The sequence below is a fragment of the Dipodomys merriami genome, unplaced genomic scaffold (genome assembly GCF_024711535.1).
Source record: "Dipodomys merriami isolate MVZ:Mamm:240054 unplaced genomic scaffold, mDipMer1.0.p SCAF_82, whole genome shotgun sequence".
In the NCBI taxonomy this organism is placed as follows: domain Eukaryota; kingdom Metazoa; phylum Chordata; class Mammalia; order Rodentia; family Heteromyidae; genus Dipodomys; species Dipodomys merriami.
This window is the reverse complement of record NW_027206424.1, coordinates 5,032,265-5,057,760: the sequence shown is the minus strand read 5'-3', so window position 1 is coordinate 5,057,760 and position 25,496 is coordinate 5,032,265. Positions and strand designations below refer to the sequence as shown.

Below are 25,496 nucleotides of genomic sequence, written 5' to 3'. Positions count from 1 at the left end.
CTCTAAACAAGCACAGATACAGATCTAGAACCTGAGTACAAGTGTGGGCACCCCTGCCCTGGTTCTGGAGGGCTGCCAGCAAGACCCCATACCCCCACTCCTCTGCTTCTGCCAACCCTCCGCCACGCCCAGTGCCTGCTGCTTGCCCCTCCTCCCATCTGCCTTATCCAATCAGACCCAAATGTCATCTTCCCCAAACTAGACCCAGTGGGCAGCACAGCAGGAAGAGAAGAGCACTGACAGAGTGTGAGATGACAATGGGCAGCTTTAACGTGGGGTTGTATTTGCTGTTTGTCTAGATATGGATGGTGCTGGTAAGTTAAAACAAATGGTCAGCGGGGTACTCATGGCTATAACCCTAGCCTATAATCCTAGCTACTCAGGAGGCTAAGATCTGAGGATTGTGTTTCAAAGCCAGGACAGGAAATCTATGAAAGGAAGAAGTGTGTGGCTCAAGTGGTAGAACATCAGCCTTCTTGAAAGTGCCCAGTCCCTGAGTGCAAAGCCCAGTATCAGCACACACAGATGCACACAGTCACTTGTACACAGAGAGAGAAATAAAACAAAATGGCCAAGTTGTTCTTATGACAACCAAGGCTGTGACTTTGATGCAGCAGTGTGGTGACAGTGTGACACTGTGAGAGCAGATGCCGCCCCAGGCTCCCTGTGTATCCAGAGAGCCACAGCTCCTGCTCCCAGGTGCCAACCACTGGGGTGGCTGTGTGCAGCACTGTCGCGGTCACCCTCGCCACAGCTGGCAGGAAGGCCGTGTGTGGGAACACTGGCAATTTTTACAATTTTTACAATTTTACAATTGTAAAATTTTTACAATTTTTACTTCCTACTAGGAACTTCTAAAATCACTAGTTCTGGTAGTTTGTTTCCACATTCTCTTGTATTTTCATCTGAGTAGTACCACTTGTGAATGACAGTTTTAATTGTTCTTTATCTTTGTACTTGGAGCCATTCTCCTGTCTTGTTTGGGTAAGATTTCCATGGCATGGGGAGATGCCATAACCTGTGTCGCCCGGCCACAGGCTCCTGTGTCCTGCATGAGGCCTCGCGTCAAGCAGGAAAACACGTGTGGATTCCATGCTTGCTAGGGATATGTTCCTTAAACTTGTGAATGGCTGTCAGTTTATAGGTTGTGTCCTTGGCATGAATTGGAAGCATTGCTTTGCTCTCTCCCTGTCCCTCCAAGTCTCCTTGGGTGGCTGTCCCTCCTGCCGGGGCACTGCCTGGTCCACCATTACCTCCAGGTTGGGAAGTCCACAGTCAGACAGGCGGTATCCTGCCAAGCTTCAGGCCAGGGACTGGCAAAGGCCTAGCTTAGCAGTGTTCCTGTAGTGGACCCCTACTTAGTGTGCAACAAAGTCTTCACCTACCTCTTAGAGTTTGGTGGGCTAAATTACTAGCACAGCCTCATGAGGTATCTCTTTGAGGGTCTGAGCATGTGCACGGTCTTGACCCAAGACACCTAAACCAGTGACTAGATCATCAGCTGAGAGAGGGGTGCAGGCTGGGCCAGTGCTCAGATGTAGGGAGAGACTGCTGGAGGACCTAGCAGACTGACCATCCCATCTGGGAAGGGCTCAGAATCAGGCTGGCTGGGACGGCATCTGAGTCCTCCCTCTGCCTTGAACACACCACTACAAATACGAACACACTATTGTGCGTGCTATGGCATACAAAACCACAGCAAAGAATACCCCAGCCTTCATGCTGGCTGGGGAGGGGGTGCTGTTTATGGGGTTAGCACAGGCCTGGCTGCCTCAGTCCCCCCCACACACCCCACCCCAGGACCCATGCCTTCTGCAGGTCTCTAAGAGGAAAACAGCTGGTCAGGACAGGGGCTGGAGCAACAGAAAACATGTGAATGTTGTGCCCAGACTGGCTCGGAACTTTGATCCCACACAATCTCTTTCTCTCAAGTAACTAGGATTATAGGTGTGAGCCACCACACCTGGCTTGACAGAATTTTTTAAACATCAAACAAAGAACAGTGACGTGAGAGCAAGCACTAATTAAAACTGAGGCTCGTGGCAATTCATATGTCTCAGACCCAGCAAGCTGGCTTACAAGCTCACAGACACATGCCTAGTCTTTGGCGCATTCCCTCTTCCTGCCCTGATTTCATCGCAGCCTGCAGGCTTTCTGGCAAAGCCTACTGGCATTAATCCCCCCCAAATGTTAATGAAGAGAGACACTGCATTTTCATTCAGGCTCAGGCCCCAAAGTGCCATAAGAGCAGCATTCCATAAGCCCCTGGAGGGGCCACTTGTGGAAGACACCTGCCCAGCCTCCCGAGGTTACTTGTGAGGATTCTGAGAGGAGTCCTCTGAGTGCCCCCAAGAGACAGGCATTTGCCATCTACCTGCCAGGTAAAGAGTTTGACTCTCCAGTGTCACTCCTGGTCCTAGAGAAGCAGGAGGAGCCATACAAGCTCAGCAACCCAAAAGCAGCCAATAGCTTCCCGTGTGGGCGGGGCCTTGGATCTAGAAGGCCAGAACTGCCCATCAACATGAGCACTGCAAACCCACTTCCCTGCCTCCCCACCCCTCCCCGCCTCCCCACCCCACCCCGCCCCCAGCTCCTGGGCGCTGTCCCTGGTGCTGCCTCCTCTCAACTCCAGCCCTCATCATGAACTCCCACACTCATCTATGCTTTTCCTGCCTTGCCTGTTTGTGACCTAGCTTTGGCATTACTCCAGCTGGTTGCCGGGCTGTCCAGTGGAGACTCTTGTCCAGGCCCATGCATGCCCTGCCAGCATCTCCAGCCCAGCCCCAGCCACTCAGCTGCTCCTCTGTTCCCACACCTTGCCTGCTCCACCCTTGCCTCTGGAAGGCCCGGCCTGTGCTAAAGTGAGCAAGTTCCAGAAACATCTTCCCCCTGGGAGGAGACGCTATCTGGAGATTTTCACACACACCTTTGCAACTGAGATTCCTAGTAAATAAAAACAATTGGAGAACAAAGGGACAGGTATGCACCCTTCCCTAGCACGAGAAAACATTCCAAGCCACACCTAACAGTAGCACTGGGTTAGAAGTTGTATGAGGAGCAGGAGACCTCACTCCAGGTCCTGATCTGAATTCACTGGCAGCTTCCCAGTGCACCCTTGGTCTGGAATGCAAGCCACACCACACGCCCCACGAAGCCCACTCTTGAGTGCAGCTCCTCTCTGCTGTTCTCCTCTGCCAAGGTTCCTGAGGCCTCTTCAGAGCTCCACAGAGCAACAAAAATCAAAAGCCTTGCCCAAGTCAGAACTGACTTAGCTCCCACCTAGGCAATACAAAACAGAGAAGACAAATGGCAGGGGCAGCCTGGACAGACAAGCAAGTAACTGAATAACCATATAGCTCTTACCTAGTTAGATTAACCAGAACCCATGCTTGGACTTTGCCCCCAAGCCTGGGGGGGGGGGGGAGGGTGGGAGACAAAGCCTGGAGACTGTTGGCTATAGAGTCTTCCAGGGCCTCCTCCAAGGGATCAGACCACACCCCCTCACTGCTCCTCAGCTTCATGGGACCACAGAGAAGGCTTGCATTGGTGGGCAGCAACAGAAGCAAAGGAGACATGAGGTGTGGTGACAGCGGCTGACCAGTAGATGACCTGGACAGACTAAAAGATCTGAAGATCGTGGTTCAAAGCCAGTCCAGGCAGGAAAGTCCATGAGACTCTTATCTCCAATAAATCATCAGGAAATGGGAAGTAGCACTGTGGCTCAAGTGGTAGAGCACTTGCCTTGAGCTGAAGAGCTGAGAGATAGCACCCAGGCCCAGAGTTCAAGCCCCGTGACCATCAAAAAAAAAAAAAAAAAAAAAAAAACCACCATTCTGAGCAGGAAGTCCATTAGACTCTTAACTGCTAAAAGGTCAAAAGTGGAGCTATGGTTCTAGTGGTAGAGCTGTGGCCCTATCTGAAAAAGATAAGAGACAGCACCCAGGACCACAGTCAAGCCCAGTAATGGCACAAATGAAAAGACAAGACTGAACCACATATTATTGAATGACCAGTGAGCCACTGAAGAAATGGGTGGGGGAATCAAAGTTCCCGACATTTTATGAAATGAAAACACAACCTACCTTTGGGATACAGTGGTAGTGCTAAGGCGAAAATAGATAGCCATGGGTGCTTACATCACACAGAGAGCTCTGAAATAGCTTAATGACAAAGATCAAACTTTCTAGAACAACAGGAACAAGCCAAACCCCAAATTAGCAGACAGGAAGAAATAATAAAGATGAGGGCAGCAATTAATGAAAAGGAGACAAAAAACTATACAATGAGTCAATGAAACAAAATGCTGTTTCTTTAAAAACAAATATTGATAAGTCCCTAGCCAATTTGACCAAAAGGAAGAGACTCAAATGTATAAAATTAGAAATGAAAAGAAAGATCACAACAACTACATACCAATAAAATCCAAAGGATCATGATGGAATCCTTGAAAAACTGATACTCAACACTGGAATATCCAGAAGAAATGGATAAATTTCTAGATAGTTGACCTACCAAAATGGAACCAAGAGGGCACAAACCACTTATACAGATTCATCATAAGCGATGAGACTGAAATGTAATAAGGAATCTCCCAACCAAGTAGACTCTAGAACTTGAATTCTATCATCCCTTCAAAAAAGAATTAATAGGGCTGGGAAGGTGGCTCAGTGGTAGAGTGCTTGCCTTGCATGCATGAGGCCCTGGGTTCAATTCCTCAGCACCATATAAGCAAAAAGAAAAAAGCTGGAAGTGGCGCTGTGGCTCAAGTGGTAGAGAGCTAGCCTTGAGCTGAATTGCTGAGGGACAGTGCCCAGGCCCAGAGTTCAGACCCCATACCAGACCCCCCCCAAAAAAAAAGAATAGCAATACACCGCAAACTCCTCTGTGAAATAGAAAGGAAAGGAACACTACCAGACTCATTCCATGAAACAAGACAGAGACACAACAAAAAGAGAATTATACACCTTTTTGATGAACATTGATGTAAATATTCTCAATAAAATTCTTATAAACAGGATTCAATAACCTGTCACAAAGATCATATGCCACAATAAGTGGGTTTCGTTGTAGGAATGCAAGGTTGGCTCAACATATAAAAATCAACAAAGTAGTCTAATCACACAAACAGGACCAAGAACAACAAAAATCACATGATCATCTTGGTACAAAAAAAAGCCTTTCATAAAATTCAATATCCTTTTATATAAAAAGCTCTGGAAAAGTAGAAATACAAGGAAGTAACTGGGGTTAATAAAGGCTGTGTAAGACAAACCTATAGCCAACACAATATTAAATGGGGAAACAAACATTTGCCCTCAAGTCAGGTATAAGGCAGGGTCTCCGCTCTCCCACACTTATTCAATACGGTAGTAGAGTTCCTTGCCAGGGCAGAAGAAAGAAATAGAAGGGAGTCAAATAGGGAAGAGTTCAAATGATTCCTATTTGCAGACAGTATAATTCTATATTAAATAGATCCTACGAACTTCACCCAAAGATCTTCTAGAACTAATACCTTTGAAAACATAACAGAATAGATAACACTAAAAGACAATAGTTTTTGATATATCAATAACAGACTGAGAAAGCAGCAAGACAATCCCACTCCTAATATCCTTAAAAACAATAAAATAAGCAAAAAGAAAAAAGCCAGAAGTGGCGCTGTGGCTCAAGTGGTAGAGCACTAGCCTTGAGCTGAAGAGCTGAGGGACAGTGCCCAGGCCCAGAGTTCAGGCCCACGACCAGACCCAAAAACAAAAAAACAATAAAATAAGCTAGGTGTTGGTAACTCATGTCTGTAATTCCAGCTACTCTGGAGGCAAAGATACTAGCAGCAAGGTTAGAAACCAGCCTTTGTAGGAAAGTCCATGAGACTCTTTAACTACCAAAAGAAAATGCAAAAAACAAAAAAGGCAGAAATGATGCTGTGCCTCAAAGTGGCAGAGCTTTAACCTTAATCATAAAAGCTTAGGGACAGCACTCAGGCCTTGAATTCAAGCCCCAGGACTGGCAAAAACCAAAACCAAAACAAAAGCAGGCTCTGGTTTTTTTTTTAGAGGAAGGTACTAGCAGGAGATGGACAGGGTGATGAGAATGAAGTCGGCTGAAATATTTAAGAACACCGAAATCATTTTAAGAAGAGGAGAGGTTTGCTGCATACATGTATGGAGATGTCACATCTAACCCACCCTCTTCAATTAAAAATACAATATGAATAACAAGAGAGTAAAACAGGCTCTGTTGGGGTATCAGTGGGAGGAGAAAGGTTAATGAAGCAGGCTGAGAATGAGTATCATTGGAGTACTTTATCTGCATATATAAAGCTAGTCAAATGAAACCTGTTGAATTGTTTTAAGAAGGGGGAAAGGAATGAGAAAGAGAGATGGAGAAAATGAGTCTGACCAGGATATATTGTGTGACCAGGATATATTGTCACAATGAAACCCTCCTCGTCCAATTAATGTATACTAATTAACTGGTATCATGGCCAAAACTATCACGCTGGCACTGGCAGGCTCAGGCAGAGGACTTGGGTTCAACCTAGTCTGAGCAATACAGAAAGACCCTGTCTCAATAAATAAATAAACATACACGTAGATAACTATTGTTACATGTGACCCAGAATCTCCACTGTGTATAGACTCTCAAAAGTGAGTGCCCAGTCTGGACAGGCATTTGTGCAGCTATAGCTGAAATGTGTCCCCAGGACCACAGGGAAACAGAGAAGGAACACAAGGTCTGTCTGTGCAAGGAAGATCTGCTCAGCCTCATGAGAAAAGATGTACTCAGGAGAGACCCTGTGAGCCCTCTCGAGAAGCCACCCATGGTGATTCCACCCATCAGGCCAGGAGAAGCCACGCCCCAGTAGAGTGGCAGGTGGGAGGCTGGCGGAGGGCGGAAGTCAGCCATTAATGAGACAAAGTTAAAAAATGGGAAGTGGAGCTGTGGCTTAAAGTAAGAGAGCGCTAGCTTTGACTACAAGAGCTCAGGGACAGCAGCCAGGCCCTGAGTTCAAGTCACATGACTGACAGGAAAAAACAAATAATGGAGGCAAAGTTGCAGTTTTGCAACTTCTGGCAGTGGTGATGGATTCACAGAAACACAATAGTACTTGCTGCCATTGAACTGGGTACTCAAAAGATGGCTAAGGTGGTACTGGAGCCTAAGCCTGGCTCTGTGCTTGCTAGGCAGACTCTACCACTTGAGCTACTCCCTTGCCCCCTTTGCTTTCATTATTTTTTTTCCCCAATCGGTTCTTCCATACCCTCCCTGACCCCTGGCTACTGCCTAGACAAAGACCCTCCTATTTATACTTCCTGCATGCTACCATACCTGGTTTCTTGGTTTAGATGCCCAACTGGTCTTGAACCTGGTTCCTCCCAATCTTGGCCTCTAAACAAGTAGCTTAGGTGACAAGTGTGCACCGTCACAACCCGCTGTGCAAGTAGCTTAGATGACAAGTGTGCACCGTCACAACTGGCGGTGCAAGATTTATGCGTACGTCACCACAGATTTAACAGAAACACAACATAGCTTACCATCCACCCTAACCTTTCTAAGCCAGTCTTCTAACAGAGTCAGCTGCTCCCGTGGGGAGAGCAAGAACATTGCTATCTTGCTCAGGTGTTCTCCAGGAGGCCCTGGAGCCCTGGCCCTGGCCTCCTCAGAGAGACTGAGGCCCGGGTCGAAACCAAAGGTAGACAAGAGGGAGAAGAGAAAAAGATCTTGAATCTCAGGGCTCCAAAAGGAAAGCAATTTCCCTTGACTTGCGTTCTGACTTTAGTCCACTCCATTGTTCTCCTCCTAGGATTTCATTTCAAACTTGGGAGCAAAATGACCCAGGAGAATCACTCCACGCTGAAGCCCAGGTGGGCAGAGCAGGGGACTCAGGGCTCAAGGCTCTGACTCCAAAGGCATCTTTGTCCTGGACTTTCTGCTGGTCACAGGGAGCCCCTGTCCTCACCCCAAGCTTCCCGGTCAGTCTCTGATCCAGACTTGCACCGAAGCCACCTGAACTCTGGGTACCAAAGTGGCCTTGCACCTGCCACCTTCCCACCAAATCTGTGCTTGGGTGACAGAATGCACCCTGTCCTCACAGCTCCATCTCAGCGTTCTGTGGCAAGAAACCCAACAAAGGACGGCCTGAGTGAAAGACTATACAGTCTTGTGTGTGCCACACTAAATATACAATGCAGAGGATTCATGCAACACAAAGGAAAGACACAGGCAAGCGACACTGTTCCCTGAGGGGAACAGCTGCACTAGAAAACAAACGGCCATCCAGAAGAGGCCCTCAGCAACCCTTGGAGTCTGGGTTTCTGATTAATCTTAATATCAGAATGGCCCCAGGGGATGGGCTGCGGAGAGTCGATCAGGGTGGTGGCAGGCGCAGCTCAGGGCCCAGAAAACCCAGCGGGCACAGGGAAAGCTCACAGTGCTCACCTCATGGTGCTCACCTGCCACCCCTCCACAGCCCCGGCTCCTGGGCCTGCAATAGTTGGGGAGACACGGGGTGGAGGGAGGGAACCCAGGCTCACCGCCAAGGGGCAGAGGAGGAGGGAAATCCAGCGGACACTGGACAGGGCTAGGCACCACAGCAGGAGGATTCCTCGGAGAACCAGGTGGCAGAGGCAGCCCCACCTACTCCCAAGGTACCACACCCTGCCGGGACAGTTCAACCTGAGCCCAGCTGGGCCTCCGTGCTGCTTCCATCCAGCTCCATCCACTCCTCGGCTGCCTGGGGCTATAAAATGTGACCACAGGGTGGGGGGAGACAGGCAGGTATCGTGGCACCACAATCGTAACACCCAGAGAAAGTGCCCGACAAGATGTGCACATGGCCAGTCGAGAGGGCACACCTGGCCTCGGGGACAGCAGCTCCCAGAGCACAGCCCCCAGGCTGAGCCTCAACTCACTCTTGTGGGTGTTCTTCAACCACTTCCACTCCTTCCCTGTGCGTCTCATGATTCCTGGAACACACTCCTACCATGCTAGGTGATCCATAGAAAAGCCCTAGCATTAAATAGGCTAACAGAGCAGCCAGAGTCACTCAAAGAAATGTGATCGACACACAATGAAATACTACTTGGCCTTAAAAAGAAGGAAATTGTTATTTACAACAACATGGTTCAAGTTTGAGGGCACTATGGACACTGTAGACAAGAAACACATGATTCTAATTACATGACAAATCTAAAATAGTTAAACCCTACATTAGTAATACTAGAAATAGTAAAATAGTAATAATAAAATAGTAAAATTAGAAATACTAGGCAGTATGCTGGCATAGCAGGTACAAAGAGAGGGAGGGATTGGAGGGTTGCAAGTGTCCTGAAGTTTCCATGGAGAAGAATAAGTCCTGGACCTCAGCTGTACAACATAATGACTACAGTTGACAACTGTATGTAGTTGACACTGGAAGTATTTCTTTTTTATTTTTGTCAGTTGTGGGGCTTGAACTCGGCCTGAGCACTGTCCCTCAGCTCTTCAGCTCAAGGTGAGCACTCTACCACTTGAGCCACAGCACCACTTCCAGTTTTCTGGTGGTTTATTGGAGATAAGCGTCTCATGAACTTTCTTGCCTGGGCTGGCTCTGAACCATGATCCTCAGATCTCAGCCTCCTTAGTAGCTAGGATGACAGGCGTGAGCCATGGGTGCCCAGTTTGACACTGGAAGCATTATTAACATAAAAAACTTCTTCAGAGGATGGATCTTCTGCTAAGTATTCTTGCCTGCCAGAATAAAACCCAAAAAGGAAAAAGAGCCTGCCCTGGTTGTTCCTGGTGTCAGGGGCTGAGTTACAACCGCAAAGGGCGGACTGCCCTCTGCCCTCAACACAGGGGAAGAAATCACCGCAGCGCCTGGTACAGACCAACGTTTACCAACGGTGTTTCCTCCTCCTCCTCTTTCTTTTTTCTAAACAACATCCATTTTTCTTGTGCCATTTTTCACAATCTTCTAGGTCTTGCAGGTAGCACACACACAGCATTTGTTCCCAAGTCCCAGTTCCTAGCACTGCCATGGGCTGTGGCTCAGAGGTGGAGGCAGCTCCCCACCCCACGGCAGGGCGGCGGGGCTGCGGGCACCACGCTGGGCTACGGGCCCTCTTATCCTTCCCGGTCCAATCTGACTTTAAGTGGCCCCGACAACACTGATGAACCAAGGCTGCGATCTTCCGCCAGCCCTGTGCGGCACGGACAACACCTCAACAATCGTTCACACACTTCAGCTTGCTTGACAATCCTCTCCACAATCGAAACCACAGTCAGCTCCCACTCCAAACCCACTGGAAAGCTCCCTACAAAGCATGAGCAGCGCGGGCAGCCGGACCCCCAGCCAGGTCTGGGAGGAGCCAGCCGGGCCTGCCAGCCCAGGCCTTCAGACCTCAGAGCACGGCCCCCGCAGGAGCCCAGGGGAAGGGGAAAGGGAGAGGAGGGCAGGGGAGGAGGGAGAGGAGGGCAGGGGAGGAGGGAGAGGAGGGAGAGGAGGGCAGGGGAGGAGGGAGAGGAGGGCAGGGGAGGAGGGAGAGGAGGGCAGGGGAGGACAGAGAAGAGGGGAGGGAAAGAGAGAGGGGAGGGGAGGAGAGGGAAGGGGAGGGAAAGAGAGAGGGGAGGGGAGGAGAGGGAAGGGGAGGGGAGGAGGAAGAGGAGGAGGAAGAGGAGGAGGGGAGGAGGGAGGGGAGGGGCACGGCTCGGTTCTGGAAGGCTCCTGGGCGCTCTCTCCACCGCCGGCAGAGGCCCTCGGAGGGGAGGACGCGGTGCACCCCTCCGGTCTCCGCTCCAGGGAGTCGTCGGCCAGGACGGGAGGAGGTGCGGGAAGGGCCGCGCCCGCCCTGGGCCCCGCAGGTCGCCATGGCCGCGGCCCCCGTGACAGCAGAGCCCGCGGGCTCCCGGCCCGCCCGGCCGGCCCGGCCGTCGCCCCTCGGCCCGGTCCCCGGGTCCCCGGAAAGGGGCGCGCGGAGCGGACGTCAGCCGACCCGACAGGCGGCCTAACCCGGGCGACGGGACGCGGGGTCGCCGCCCGCGCCCGAGGCCTGCGGGGCCCGCGGCTCCGCACCGCGGAGACCTGCGCAGCGGAAAAACCGCCCGGGCCGCCAGGGTCCCCGGGAGGCGGCCAGGACCCGGCCCGGGGCGGGTGCGCCCGGACGCGGGGCCCCGGCCTGCGGGTCGCCGCTGCGCCACCCCGGCCCCGGCCCCGCCATCCCGGCCCCGGCCCCGCCATCCCCGACCCCGGTCCCGCCATCCCGGCCCCGCCATCCCCGACCCCGGTCCCGCCACCCGGGCCCCGCCACCCCGGCTCCGCGCGCAGGGCGCCCGCGAGCCTGGGACGCAGCGTGCCCGGCGCCGGCGCGCGGAGCCCCAGGCGGGCCGGGGTGGCGGGGCGCGCGGGCCCCGCTCGGAGGGCGTCTGCTCACCGCAGCTCCCCGCGAGCCGGCTGCGGGCGTTGCGGGCTCCGGGGCGGCGGCGCCCGACGGCCCCGCTCGGCCATCGCAGCTGCGCCGCGGCGGGCGGGGCGCGCGTGACCGCGGCGGGCGCCCCGAGACGACACGCGGCGCCCCCGCCCGCGCGGGCCCGAGACGCCCGCGCCCAACCCCCGGCGCAGCGGTCTCCCGGCGCGGCCACGCGCGGACCCACGCCGCCGAGAGCGGAGGCCGCGGGGCACGGCGCCGCCCGCCCCAGGCGCGGCTTGCAGCGGTCACGCACCGGGCTCCGCGCCGGAGGCGGCGGCCAGGGGCGGCGCCGAGCGGCCGCACGCACGGGCCTCGGCCGGCGGTTCCTGGCTTCCCATCCCCGCACGCGCGCCGCCCGCCGGCCCGAGCGGCTTCCCGCACCGCGCGGGGACCCGACAAAGTCAGTTCCGGTTCAGATCCGCGGCCCCGCCCGCCCGGCGCGCGGCCGGGAAGGAACCCCGCAGCGAGCGCCCCGCATGCACCTGGCCCCGCACGCGCAGGCCCGGCCCGAGCGGGGGGGGGGGGGGTGGCCCGTCCGGGGAGGGGGGCTCCCCCGGGTTCCCTGGCGCGCTGCCGTCCCTGGCATTTAAACCCACCTGCCCCTTAACGGCCGCCTGCAAATGTCACCCCCAGGACTGGACCCGGTCCCAGGGGTCGCTCCCGAGACGGTCCCTCGGCGGCACCGGGGCAGGACAGGCCACGCCCTCCTCTGTGGCCCACTGGACCAGAGGACTGGGAAAGGTGACCTGTCAGGAGGTGCAGAAACAAGGAGCATTTGCTGGTTCTGGGCCCAGAAGCTCCACTTGCCAGTAACCAGGCCACAGCTGCAATGCCAATCCAATGAGGCCAGCATCCGGTGACGCGGGGTCACCCCAGGTCCTCACCGCCCACGTCTGTGACATGTGGGGTCACCCTGATTCTCACCGTCCACGTCTGTGACACGTGGGGTCACCCTGATCCTCACCGTCCAAGTCTGACACGCGGGGTCACCCCAGATCCTCACCGCCCACGTCTGACACGCGGGGTCACCCTGATCCTCACCGTCCACGTCTGTGACCGCGGGGTCACCCCAGATCCTCACCGTCCATGTCTGTAACACGTGGGGTCACCCTGATCCTCACCATCCACGTCTCGTGACACGCGGGGTCACCCTGATCCTCACCGTCCAAGTCTGTGACACGCGGGGTCACCCCAGATCCTCACCGTCCACGTCTGACACGCGGGGTCACCCCAGATCCTCACCGTCCAAGTCTGTGACACGCGGGGTCACCCTGATCCTCACCGTCCACGTCTGTGACACGCCGGGTCACCCTGATCCTCAGCGCCCACGTCTGTGACACGCGGGGTCACCCTGATCCTCACTGTCCACGTCTGTGACACGCGGGGTCACCCCAGATCCTCACCGTCCACGTCTGTGACACGCGGGGTCACCCTGATCCTCACCGTCCACGTCTGTGACACGCGGGGTCACCCCAGATCCTCACCGTCCACGTCTGTGACACGTGGGGTCACCCCAGATCCTCACCGTCCACGTCTGTGACACGCGGAGTCACCCTGATCCTCACCGCCCACGTCTGTGACACGTGGGGTCACCCTGATCCTCACTGTCCACGTCTGTGACACACGGGGTCACCCCAGATCCTCACCGTCCACGTCTGTGACACGCGGGGTCACCCCAGGTCCTCACCGCCCACGTCTGTGACACGCGGGGTCACCCTGATCCTCACTGCCCACGTCTGTGACACGCGGGGTCACCCTGATCCTCACCGCCCACGTCTGTGACACGCGGGGTCACCCTGATCCTCACCGCCCACGTCTGTGACACGCGGGGTCACCCTGATCCTCACCGCCCACGTCTGTGACTCGCGGGGTCACCCTGATCCTCACTGTCCACGTCTGTGACACGCGGGGTCACCCCAGATCCTCACTGTCCACGTCTGTGACACGCGGGGTCACCCTGATCCTCACCGCCCACATCTGTGACACGCGGGGTCACCCTGATCCTCACTGTCCACGTCTGTGACACGCGGGGTCACCCCAGATCCTCACCGCCCACGTCTGACACGCGGGGTCACCCTGATCCTCACCGCCACGTCTGTGACATGCAGGGTCACCCCAGATCCTCACCGTCCACGTCTGTGACACGCAGGGTCACCCCAGATCCTCACCGTCCACGTCTGTGACACGCGGGGTCACCCTGATCCTCACCGTCCACGTCTGTGACACACGGGGTCACCCCAGATCCTCACCGTCCACGTCTGTGACACGCGGGGTCACCCTGATCCTCACCGTCCACGTCTGTGACACGCGGGGTCACCCCAGATCCTCACCGTCCACGTCTGTGACACGCGGGGTCACCCTGATCCTCACCGTCCACGTCTGTGACACGCGGGGTCACCCCAGATCCTCACCGTCCACGTCTGTGACACGCGGGGTCACCCTGATCCTCACCGCCCACGTCTGTGACACGCGGGGTCACCCCAGATCCTCACCGTCGTCTGTGACACGCGGGGTCACCCCAGATCCTCACCGTCGTCTGTGACACGCGGGGTCACCCTGATCCTCACCGCCCACGTCTGTGACATGCGGGGTCACCCTGATCCTCACCGCCCACGTCTGTGACATGCGGGGTCACCCTGATCCTCACCGTCCATGTCTGGTGATACACGGGGTCACCCCAGGTCCTCACCACCGTCCATGTCTGCCCCCCACACAGGCCAGTAATGGAATTAAATCAATCACCAAGCCCACTGTTAAAGGTGGACATGGCACTGACCTCTGAGCTCTGTCCTGGGGGTGCAGTATTGCCTTGGGGTTGTGGCCCCAGTGCCCCTGGAGGACCCGGGGGGAAGTGTCAGCTCAAATGTGTGATGCTGGCTTCGGTCCCTGCCAAGGACACTATGGCCCTTCAGAGCTTGGAGACTGTGGACTGACTCAGACCCAAGTGCCGGGGAAGGGCCATCGCGTCCGAGGCCCTGCTCACCGAACTACAATTGCAGGTATGAGCCTCCGGCACCTGGCTGTAGACAAGATTTATGCCAGAGAAAGCAGATGGGGGAGGACATGAGCACAGCCCTTATAGCTACAGCACTTCAAGAAATTAGAAAACAATTCAAGATTAAAATTGCAAGAGAAAAAGCCAGGTGCCAGTGGCTACTTGGGATGTTGAGATCTGAGGATTACAGTTGGAAACCAGCCAGGGCAGGAAATTCTGTGAGACTCTTTATCACCAATAAATTACCAAAAAAGCCAGAAGTGGAGCTGTGGCTTATGTGGTGGATTGCCAGCTTTGAGCAAAAGAAGCTCAGTGACAGTGCTCAGGCCCTGAGTTCAAGCCCTAGGCCCAGAAAAGAACAAAAACAAAACTCAAAAATCAAAACACAAAAACCAGCCAAGGGTATAAATACGAAGATTGTCTAGAGACAAAATTTTATGACATGAAATAATGTCAGTTTACAGCAACAAATAACCGAAAACACTCTCCCTAGAGCCCAGATTAGCACATCAGTCCATATAACAGGAATCGCAAGAGAAACAGCTGCGAGGACCGGAGCGGAAGCCCACAGCACGGCCCCAAGCCCCATGCATCTGCCTCCTCTCTCCTCTGATGATCTGCATGTGAAGTGGCATCTCAAGGCCCAGGGCCGGGGGCCAGGTCACGGCCCCAGTAATGAAAGCGCGACCCCATCAAAGGACGGCCGTGTGAGAGGTGTGGGGTGTGGTTGGAGGCCTGACCCGGGAGGCTCTGTCTTATCCCGGTTCCCGCTTGCCCTCCCCCATTTCTTTCTCCCAGTCCCTCCCTAGCTTCCATGCGGTGAGAGCACCCCCCCACCCTCCCCACCCCCACCCCCAGGCCTTTTCCTGCCTTGCCACAGGCCTCAAAGCAGTGGAGACTGACCAAGGACCCAAACCTCTAGAGCCCTGGGCCCAGTGAGGCTTTCTTCCTGTAAGTTGATTTCCCTTGGTGCTTCACGGTGACAGACGCAGCATGACTTCTTCCCGAGGCAGCTCGGCCTTGTGGACCCAGTGCCACACATGGCACCTAGGAGGGACACGTGTCACGCCTCTTCACCTCTGCTTCCAGAACCCCGAGCAGGCCTTCTGTTTTGCCACGTGTCCCCTGTGAGCCTTCTTCCAGGAGAGAAGAGAACGGCTGTGTTTGGCTTCGTTGAATCACCTGGTGGCATGAGATACTGACTGGAAGGCAGAGAATGCTCACTAAACTCATGCAGGGCATGGTGGCACATGCCTATAATCCCAGTTACTGGCGAGGTGGAGGCAAAGGGACCGAGTTCAAGGCCAGCCCAAGGAAAGACAGCGTGACCCAATTAAAAGCAAAACAAAAAGGAAAAGGCTGGGGCTGCGGCCCAAGCGGTGGAGTGCTGGACCCCAGGGAGAGCCTCGGAGTCAACCCCAGTGTGGCAACAGAGAACGAAAATAAAACAAAAACTGAAGTAACACTCACGTGTGCACAAGCAATGAATAGGCATCCATACATGAAAACGATTGGGGCTGCGGGAGGCGTGGTCTCCGGGAGGCGTGTCCTGGGGGCGTGGTCCAGGGGAGGCATAGTCCTGGGGCGTGGCCTCAGGGAGGTGTGGTCTCAGGTGAGGCGTGGTCTCAGGGAGGTGTGGTCTCTGGGGAGGCACGTCCTGGGCGCGTGGTCCATGGGAGGTATAGTCTCTGGGGAGGCGTGGGCGTGGTTTCAGGGAGGAGTGGTGCCAGGGAGGTGTGGTCTCTGGGGAGGCGTGGTCTCCGGGAAGGCATGGTCCCGGGGAGGCGTGGTCCCGGGGAGGCGTGGTCTCCGGGGTCTGGTCTCTGAAACTGTTGAACAGGTAGGGAGGATGGAGAGCAAGGCACTAGAGGCGGTTATTCTGATGGGAGTGTAACAGATGAGTGTGTGTGTGCAAAGGCATGAAGTCGCCCCGGGGCACACAGGGAGGTAGAGCAGGCTGAGTTCAGGGGCAGCACCAGCAGGAGAGGGGCAGGGCACACGGAGGGGAAGGAAGGGGAGTGTGCATGAGAAGGTATCACAGCCCGCTGAAGTTGTCCCAAGATGCAGGGATCAAGGGTAAGAGTGATGGAGAGGTGGTTTGATCAGGACGCATTGTAGCCTTGTGGAGAGTCACCATGAAATCGCCCAAACAGCTAATATGTGCTAACAGGAAATCTTTACATTAGGTGCTGGCGGCTCACACCTGTAATCCTAGCTATTCCAGAGTCTGAGATCTGAGCTCAGGGTTCAAAGCCAGCCATGGCAGAAAAGTCCACGAGAATCATCTCTAGCTAATCAGCAAAAATCAATAAGTGGAGGTTGTAGCTCAGGTTGTACAGCACATCATTGAGTAGAAAAGCCAAGGAAGAGCTCGAAGCGAAGCCTACTATCAGCACACACACTTACACACACACACACACTCCACATACACATACATAATACACACATACACACATACATACACTGCTTATACATATACCATACATGCATACACACATACATACACCGCTTATACATACACCATACATGCATACACACCACACATACATACATACACCTGCACATCCCACATATCTACATACACAACACACACATACAGAGCACACATATGCACACATACAACATATACCACACACATACACACCACACACATACACACCACACACATATACATATCACACACATGCACACACATACGCACATGCACATATGTGTACACACACAAGAAAACCAAGTCTTTCCTACTGTTGGCATCTATTCCATCTTTCCATCACTCTCTGTGTTAGACCTGCACGCACCTAAAATCCCAGAACTCTGGGTGCAGAGACAAGAGCACTGTGGCTCAAGACCAGGCCTACCCCAAAACACACCATTCTATCTAGAAAGCAAACTAAAATCCAAAGAACCAGAGATACGGCTCCAATGTAGCAAGAGCAAGGTCCTGAGCACCATCTCTGAATTAAAACAAAACAAAGGCAACCTAATAGAATTTCTATAAATGAAAAACATAATAATCAAAATTTGAAATGCAGATTGAAAGATTTGTTTACAGCAGATTAGCCACAACAAAAGAGAAAAATAGCAAACCAAAATAAGAAAATGTATGTAGAAAATATCTCAAATATATAAAGAGGTTAGAATCAGAAATAGACGCTAAAAAATTATTTGTAACAGAAGAGAAATGTGCAATTGGGTTCACTCTGTGTCCAAAGGAGATCGAGAGCAGGTCAGAAGTGTTTAGAGCTGACAGAGAGCAAATAGGAACCAATCCCAAACACCCAGTGTACCAACGACCGAGACCGTCTAATGTAGAATCTGGTCCTGTGCAGTCTCCATGCTGCTGCCCTGGCAGGGAGCCCAGGGGAGCTGGGACTGTGTGACACACTCCCAGCCTGACCAGGAAACTGGAAAGCAGCCTCAGCGAAGGAGCTGAAAAGACAAAGTAGAAAGAAGCAGAAATTCAGAGTGGAAAGACAGTACTGAATGTAAACTCTCACAAGATGGGCTCACTAGCAGAACGAGAGAGACGGCGAACTTGAAGATGGACCATGTGATGGTCTAATAGCTACATGGACTGGAGAAAGATCAGAGAACCAATGAGCCACAGGTCCTGCAAGGGGCAGGCAGCCTGGCATCGTCGGACGTGGCCTGTGTGTGCTCCACAGCCTGGTCCAGGGCAGTATGCCTAAGAACAACATGTGAAGAAATAAATAAAGGCCGTTTCCCACCAAATTTGGAAACTGAGTTGAGACAAGATTTTTCTTTTTTTTTTGCCAGTCCTGGGGTTTGAACTCAGGGCCTGGGAACTGTCCCTGAGCTGCTTTTTTTTTTTTTTTTCAAGGATAGCACTCTTCCACTTGAGTCACAGCGCCACTTCTAGCTTTTTCTGTATATGTGGTACTGAGGAATGGAACCCAGGGCTTCATGCATGCTAGGCAAGCACTCTTACCACAGAGCCAGGTTCCCAGCCCAAGAGACAAGATCTTGAAAGTAGCTAGACAGAAAGATGCATGCACTCAGGAGGTCAACAACGTACTCTTGCCCGAGACACTGGGGGTGGGAGGAAGTGGAAGGCATTCTTAAGTGTGAAAGGAAAACAAATATCAGATTTGCACCTTTATTTTTCCATGCAGGGATAGGAACCAGGACCTCACAAGTAGTAAGCAAGTGCTCTACCACTGAGCTACACTCCTAGAATGCCAGAATTTTATATCCAGCAAAAATCCTCTTCGAGAACAAAAGGGAAATAAAAACATTCTCAAAAGAGAAAAATAAGAGAATTTATTGAGAGCTATTGTTTGTTTTTTGTAGATGGGAAACGCCACAGGGCAACTGGCTGAGGCTGGAGCGGGGAGACTCACAGCAACAGCACACATTCTAAAGCTGAAGGACAGAAATAACTTGAAAGCGATGGCCCATACCCATGCCCCAAAGCTAGTGTAGCTACATTATTGTGTAACAAAATAGACGAGGGAAAAGTGCTTTTACAGAAATAAAGATGATCCCTTGTAATAAAGGGTTCAAATCAGCAGGAAGAGGTAGAAATTTTAAATGTATGTGCATATAATAATGGAACTTGAAAATGAAGGAAGTGAGGCCAGGTGCTGGTGGCTTACTTCTCTAATCCTAGCTACTCAGGAGGCTGAGTTCTGAAAGATCGTGGTTTGAGGCCTGCCCAGGCAAAAAAGGAGTGGAGTGACAGCCTAGCAAATACCAGATTCTGAGTTTAAATTCCAGTACCTCCTCCCCTATGTATTTGTACATATCTGTGAAGCAAGACAATGATTAGAAGCTGGATGTGATCGTGTGCCTGCAGTCCCAGAAGTCAGGACTCTGTGGCACAGAGGATCAGGAGTTGAGACCTTATCTCAGAAAAGTTACTAAGAGATGGACGGGTAAGCAATGCAGAGCATATACCCGTTCTGAACAACCACACTCAACAAGTTCAGTGTGACAGACATATGTAGCAAGCGCTTTCAGTGACACAGTTGCTTCAAGCACAAGCAGGGTTTGCAGAGATCAGTCATATTCTAGACAAGCCTCAGCATTTAAAACCATGAAACCACACAGAGCATATTGTCTGACCATAATGCAATTAAGCTAAAATCCAGTAACAAAGATAATGAGAATACAGCCATATGCTCGCAAATGAACAAATTCGCTTTGAGTAGCCCATTTTGGTCAAAGAACAAGCCATTCTATATTCTAGAAAGTGAGTTTAAATAAGCTTTGACAGAGCAGTAACCTTTGCACTTCGGGGTGAGCTAGCCCTGAATATAAACAGTGGGAAATGCAGAGGTAAGGTGCCATTGTCTGTTTTTAGAACCTACAGCAAACCAAGCCCAGATGGAGTTAAAGGAGCTTCGAAGTCATGATTGTCAGGCAGGAACTGATGAATGGGAAAGACACGCCAAAGAGACAGGGCCCACACAACACACAGCCTCAGCTTCCTTAAAGTGTGTCAGATACACACACACTTTTTTTTTTTTTTTTTTTTTTTGCCGGTCGTGGGGCCTGAACTCTGGGCCTGGGTGCTGACCCTCAGCTCTTCAGCTCAAGGCTAGCTCTCTACCACTTGAGCCACAGCGCCACTTCTGGCTTTTGCTGCTTATGTGGTGCTGAGGAATTGAATCCAGGGCCTCCTGCATGTGAGGCGAGCGCTCTACCACTGAGCCACCTTCCCAGCCTCACATGTATATATTTTAATAGGAAGTTTTGTGCCAGTAACTTTGAGAATTTAATTGGACAAATTCCTGGAAATAAGACAAAATTAACTTGGAAAAAGTCGATTTTAAGGACAAGAAATTGGTAGTGAAAATCTTGCCCGAAATAGAGCTCTAAGACAGATGCCTTTGTTGGCAATGTCTACCAATGCACACAAGCAGAAGATGAGCATCACACACTGGCTCCTGGGAGCAGGGAAGGCCCCGCCCCCTCCCCCGCCCCTCAGGAGGACACAGCCCAGGTGCTGCAGCCCAGCAAGGCTGGCAGGGAGGCGCACCGCTCTGACGGGAAGCACAGAAAGAAACAGAGCTCATCATGAAAGCCGGCGCTGGTAGCATAGTCTGTAATCCAGCACCAGGAGGCTGAGGCAGGAGAATCTTGAATTCAAGGCCAGCATCAGGACACGCCATCATACAAAGTGATGGGCATTGGTGTGAGGCCCATTTCTGGCCCTGTTTCTAGAGCAGCACGCTCCATGTGATACTCATTCTCTGCCCTATGATGTCCCAGGGTCCCATGATGAGGAGCGAGGGGAAGAGGGCAAAATTGATCAGCTGCAGACAGGCTAACTGTATACGAGGGAAGTCCAAATGACTTTAAAGGCAGGTTGTTAGAATTCATAGAATACTGTAGTGAGGTATTACATTATTACAGGGCTTAGAATGTGGCTCAGCGTGGAGCACGTGCCTGGTATGATGAAGGCCCCGAGTTTGACTCCAAGTATTGGCAAAATCAATGTAAAGGTTTGGGATTTCCTTAGATAAAATTATTAACATTATTTAAAAGATGTCAAAGAAGCTGTGCACTGGAGGCTCATGCCTACAAACCTAGTGATTCAGGAGGCTGAGATCTGAGGATCAAGTTTTGAAGCCGGCCTGGACAGACAAATCCAAGAAAACTTTATCTCTAATTAACTATCAGAATGTAGAGGCAAGAGTACAGAACAAGTCTCTTAGTTCAAGCTCCAATAGCAGAACGCATAAGTGAGAGACAGAGACAAAGAGAGAGAGGGGGGAGGGGGGGAAAGGGTGATATTAAACAAAAAACAAATGTACTGGACTTAGGAAACTAACTCCTCTGTACATCACCTGTTGCTGTGGTCATAGGGCTTGAACTCAGGGCCTGGACACTGTCCCTGAGCTTCTTAGGCTCAAGGCTAGTGCTCTACCACTTGAGCCACAGTGCCACTTCTGGCTTTTGCTGTGTATGTGGTACTGAGGAATGGAACCCAGGACTTCATGCATGCAAGGTGCGCACTCTACCTCTGAGCCACCTTCCCAGTCTCCTGTGTTCGGAAAGCAATCTCTGGTTAATAATACTCCCGTGGTGATGGAGGGCTAAGGAGTCAGCAGTCCAACCCTGACAGGGTACCGTGGCAGGCTGGAACCCAAAGACTGCTCACAGCTCCGTCTCACACAGGCAGGCGTTTATACAAAGAAGGGCCATATCCAAATCGAACACAGACCCAGAGCTCGCTGGCTCTGTTTCAGATGTTGTTATTGAATATGCCTTGGCATGTTTGAGGAGGGGAGAGGATTTTATTGCTTTTCTGACTTCTGGACAGCACTGTGAATCGTGGGGCTCTAGCGGGCTGCGGGAATGGAGGAGTCCCTGGCTGTGGGGCTGGGAAGGCGTCCCCTTCCCAGCTGGGTCCCTACTGCAATCTCTACAGTCTCAAGAACGGCACAGGGACCCCAACTCCTCCCTCCTCCCATCCTTCCTACTTGGGCTGGATAAAAGGAAAAGAGTGCTTGTCTTGCCTGGCACTGGAGTCTCACGCCTGTCATCCTAGTTACTCAGGAGGCTGAGATCTGAGGATGGCGGTTCAAAGCCAGACTAGACAGGAAAGTCCGTGAGACTCTTATCTCCAGTGCCACCAAAAATAACTGGAAGTGGAGATGTGGCTCAAGTGGCAGAATGCTAGCATGGAGCACAAAAACTCAGAGCCAGTCCTCTGAGTTCAAGCCCCAGAACTGTCACGCACATACACAAAGAGTAAAAGGTCACATCATTCTTTTTGTATTTTTTAATTTTTTTATTGTAAAGATACTGAGGGGTTACAGTTACATGAGCAAGGTAATGAGTACATTTCCTATGGAGCATTGTTACCCCTTACTTTTGTTTTTCTTTTCCTCCCCAACTCCTCCACCCTCCACCCCCTCCGTTTTCAAAAAGGCCACTTTCTTGCACACAGTATCCGGTCTGGAGTACTCATGTTTCCTACTGTGGGTTTCTGCATGTTGGACAGCAGAGGGCGTCAGGGAGCCCGGGCCGCCGGCTGGCGAGTCCTGGACCCCCACCGGCCAGGAAGGAGACAGAGTGGGTGAAGGTGAGGAGCTGCGCCTCGGAACCACTCAGGACGCTGCACCAAGCAGGAAGGAAGGTGACAGAACAAATCTTCTGGGACCACAGGTGGCCTCCACCTGGGCCGGGAGGCCAGGGGGTGGAGGTGGAGGCCGGAGGGGCAGGCCAGGGTGGGCCCTCAGCCCAGGCTCACACCAGCACAGCCACAGCGAGGCTCTGCTCGGGGAATCTTGTTTTGTGTGTGTCCATCGTGGGTCTTGTACTCGGGCCTGGGTGCTGCTGGTGAGCTGATCACGGACAGCACTCTACCACTTGAGTGGGGCTGACGTGGATTCACCGTGTGAACACACTGACCGCACATGGTGCCGTGAGGGAGGGAGGCCAGCCTGACACAGGGACAGGGGAGGCCACCGCGTCCAGCAGTCCCCACAGCGGCGAACCCGGGGCCTTTGCCCATGCTGGCCAACCGTGCAGCTCCGGAGCCGAGGCTGGGGCTGGCAGTCAGGGACGCAGCTGCCCATGCGCTGCCCCTCAGGACCCTCTGCACCCCAGTGATCGGGCAGTGTCAGCCAGGGGGCGAGGTGAGGCCTTTCCTTCCAAGCTGTCCCTGCGGGCCCCGTGGGAGCGCCCCACGCCTGCCATGGCCTCCCCCCTCCCCTACATACACCGCGGGGTGCTGCTGCCAGGTCCCCTCAGAACCAAGCGTGGCATCCCCAGCAGCCTCCAAATGTGTCGACCAGCACATCCTCCATGTTAGGCAGCCGTGACCACCAGAAACCTCAGAGGTAAGTCCCGTGTAAGGCCTGGCCTGCGGCCTCGTGTGAGTCAGGCCTGCACAGCCATGCTGCGTTTGAGGAAGCACACAGCCAGATGCCTCCTTCTCACAGGACCCAGCCTGTGCTTTGCCCCAAGGAGCACGCGGCCTGGGCTGGGCCGGCCGAGGAGGCGGCAGAGGGGCAGCCGGCCGCTCGCGTGTGAGGGCTGGGGGAGGGGAGTGGAGGGGTTCAGAAGAGCAGCCCACCGGGTGGGGGAGCAAGGCTGGCATTCACAGGGACCAGTGATGGCGCTCACGACTGATGGGAGCTGGAAACATGAAAAGACCCGGAGGAATGGCAGTGTGCATCAGGTAGCGCCAGTCCCCGCCAGTCCCGCCTGTGTCGGTCTCCTGCTGGGACCGAAGCCACCCCACTCTTCCAGCCAGGGACTCCCAGCTTTCTATCCCTACTGGCCTCTTCTGGTGCCAATGTCCTGCACACAGAGTGGCCTCTGATCCTTTCTTTCTAGCTGTTTATCTGCATTATCTAATTATCTAACATTAATGGTACAAGGAGATCTCACTGCAACAATCCCATAGATGCAAACAGTATTATTTTGAACAATCTTCCCTTTCCCATCCTGTGTGTGTGTGTGTGTGTGTGTGTGTGTGTGTGTGTGTGTGTGTGTGTGTGTGTGTGTGTGTGTGTGTGTGTGTGTGTGTGTGTGTGTGTGTGTGTGTGTGTGTGTGTGTGTGTGTGTGTGTGTGTGTGTGTTCACTGGGACCCGGCTAAGGCTAAGGCCTGTGTTCTAATCCCAGACCTGTGGCGGTGGCTGAGATCACCACTCCCCTCCATGGTGATGAGGGACAGAGGTGACAGAAAAGACCTGGGCAGATTCACCCATCACGGGGCATGACATGTCCAGCACCGGGCACCCTGCTCTGCTTGGCCTCTGCAGAGGCAGCGTCTCCCTGGGGCTGGAGGAGGGAGGGCACTGGCCTCACATGGGGGGAGGGGGGCAGTTCCCCTGTCTGTGGGCCTCTAGCTGCAGCCTCCCTACTCTGTGCAGTCTCACCCACACCTTGTCCTCCTTCTGCTCCCTGGACCGCGCCTCTCCACGCCCCTCACAGCAGATTCCTCATTGGGTGCACTGGTCCCAGGCCACCGGACCAGCTACACCAGCAGAGCAGAGGTTTCTTCCCCCAAGGAAGTAAACAGCCAGCACCCGGAGTGGCCCTCGGGGACCAGTGTCCATCCTGGCCGGCCACGTGCTGGGCGCCGAGAGCCATGTCCTGTCTCCAGCACTTCCTGGCAGCCCAGTGCAGGCTTTTCTCAAAAAGCACGCTTCCGTTCCCCAGGTCCATGCTGTGGCCAAGTGGGGCTGGATGTCCCAGCAGCGCCTTGTTTACAACATTCACTATTTCCTCACGCCCACTCCTAAAAATAGCCGGCTGGCCTCAGGCACCACTGGGGATTCCTGGAAACAAGAATGTTTTCCTGGAGCGTGTGGGAGCAGAGCAGCACAGCGCCGTCCTTACAGGCGGCTGGGCATCCTGGAGAGAAAATCTCAGCCCCAGACGGACCCTGCTCACCCACCACGCCAGTGCAGCGCCCGCCCCAGCGCAACCTGCCCCATGAGTGCCAGTGGCCGAGGCGCCCACGCGGCCTCCACACCACCTCTGCAGCCCTGCGGCTCAGAGAAGCCAGCTCCCCTCTCCCCCAGTGACCTGCGGCTGCTCCCTGCCCCTGGTACCACTTGTGGATTACACAAGATGTTTTCTTGGTCTGTTGGATCTCACTGGTAATTATGGTGGTACCCTGGCCAGCATGATCCCTGAGACTCCCAGTTTCGTTCTGGGTCAACTAGTTAGCCTTCTATCTTGCCATGTCTGCCTTGGGCTTGGGAGGTGAGGGATGGAGGACAGAATGAGCAGAGGGACATCAAGAGCCAGCTGTCCTACTGCAAGAATCCCAGTTGAGAAGAAGTGATTTTCCGGTGTTGCCATCTGAGTTTGGCCTCTACAGTCGAGCACCCCAGGGCCCTGCTCATCAGGCCCTTCCAGCTTCCTCTTGGGTGGACACCAGTTTTTTTTTTGTCCATCCATCCATCCTATCGGGTGGTTTGCACTTTCCTGGTGAAATTTAGATCCATTTACAATTCTGCATACTAGTCCTTGGCCTTTGTAGTTATCCTCTGTTCTTAGTCACTGAGCCAAAGCATGGAAGAGTTTGGCAGTAAGCTGTATGGCTTCTATAAAGAGCAGAGCCACA

At 53.4% G+C, this 25,496-nt stretch overlaps 1 protein-coding gene across 25 annotated transcripts in view; it reads right to left on the bottom strand.

Annotated features, from left to right (window-relative positions):
• The window catches only part of Jakmip3 (Janus kinase and microtubule interacting protein 3), an 88,532-nt gene extending 77,050 nt beyond the window's left edge, over positions 1–11,482 (bottom strand). For 17 of the 25 annotated variants that reach the window (XR_011369643.1, XR_011369644.1, XR_011369645.1 and 14 more), the window contains exon 1: positions 11,412–11,482. The gene's annotated coding sequence lies outside the window, so the exon portion shown is untranslated. The remainder of the gene's footprint in view (positions 1–11,411) is intronic. The other 8 variants (XM_070011427.1, XM_070011428.1, XM_070011434.1 and 5 more) reach the window with 1 other exon arrangement.
• Between the last annotated feature and the right edge of the window lie 14,014 nt (positions 11,483–25,496).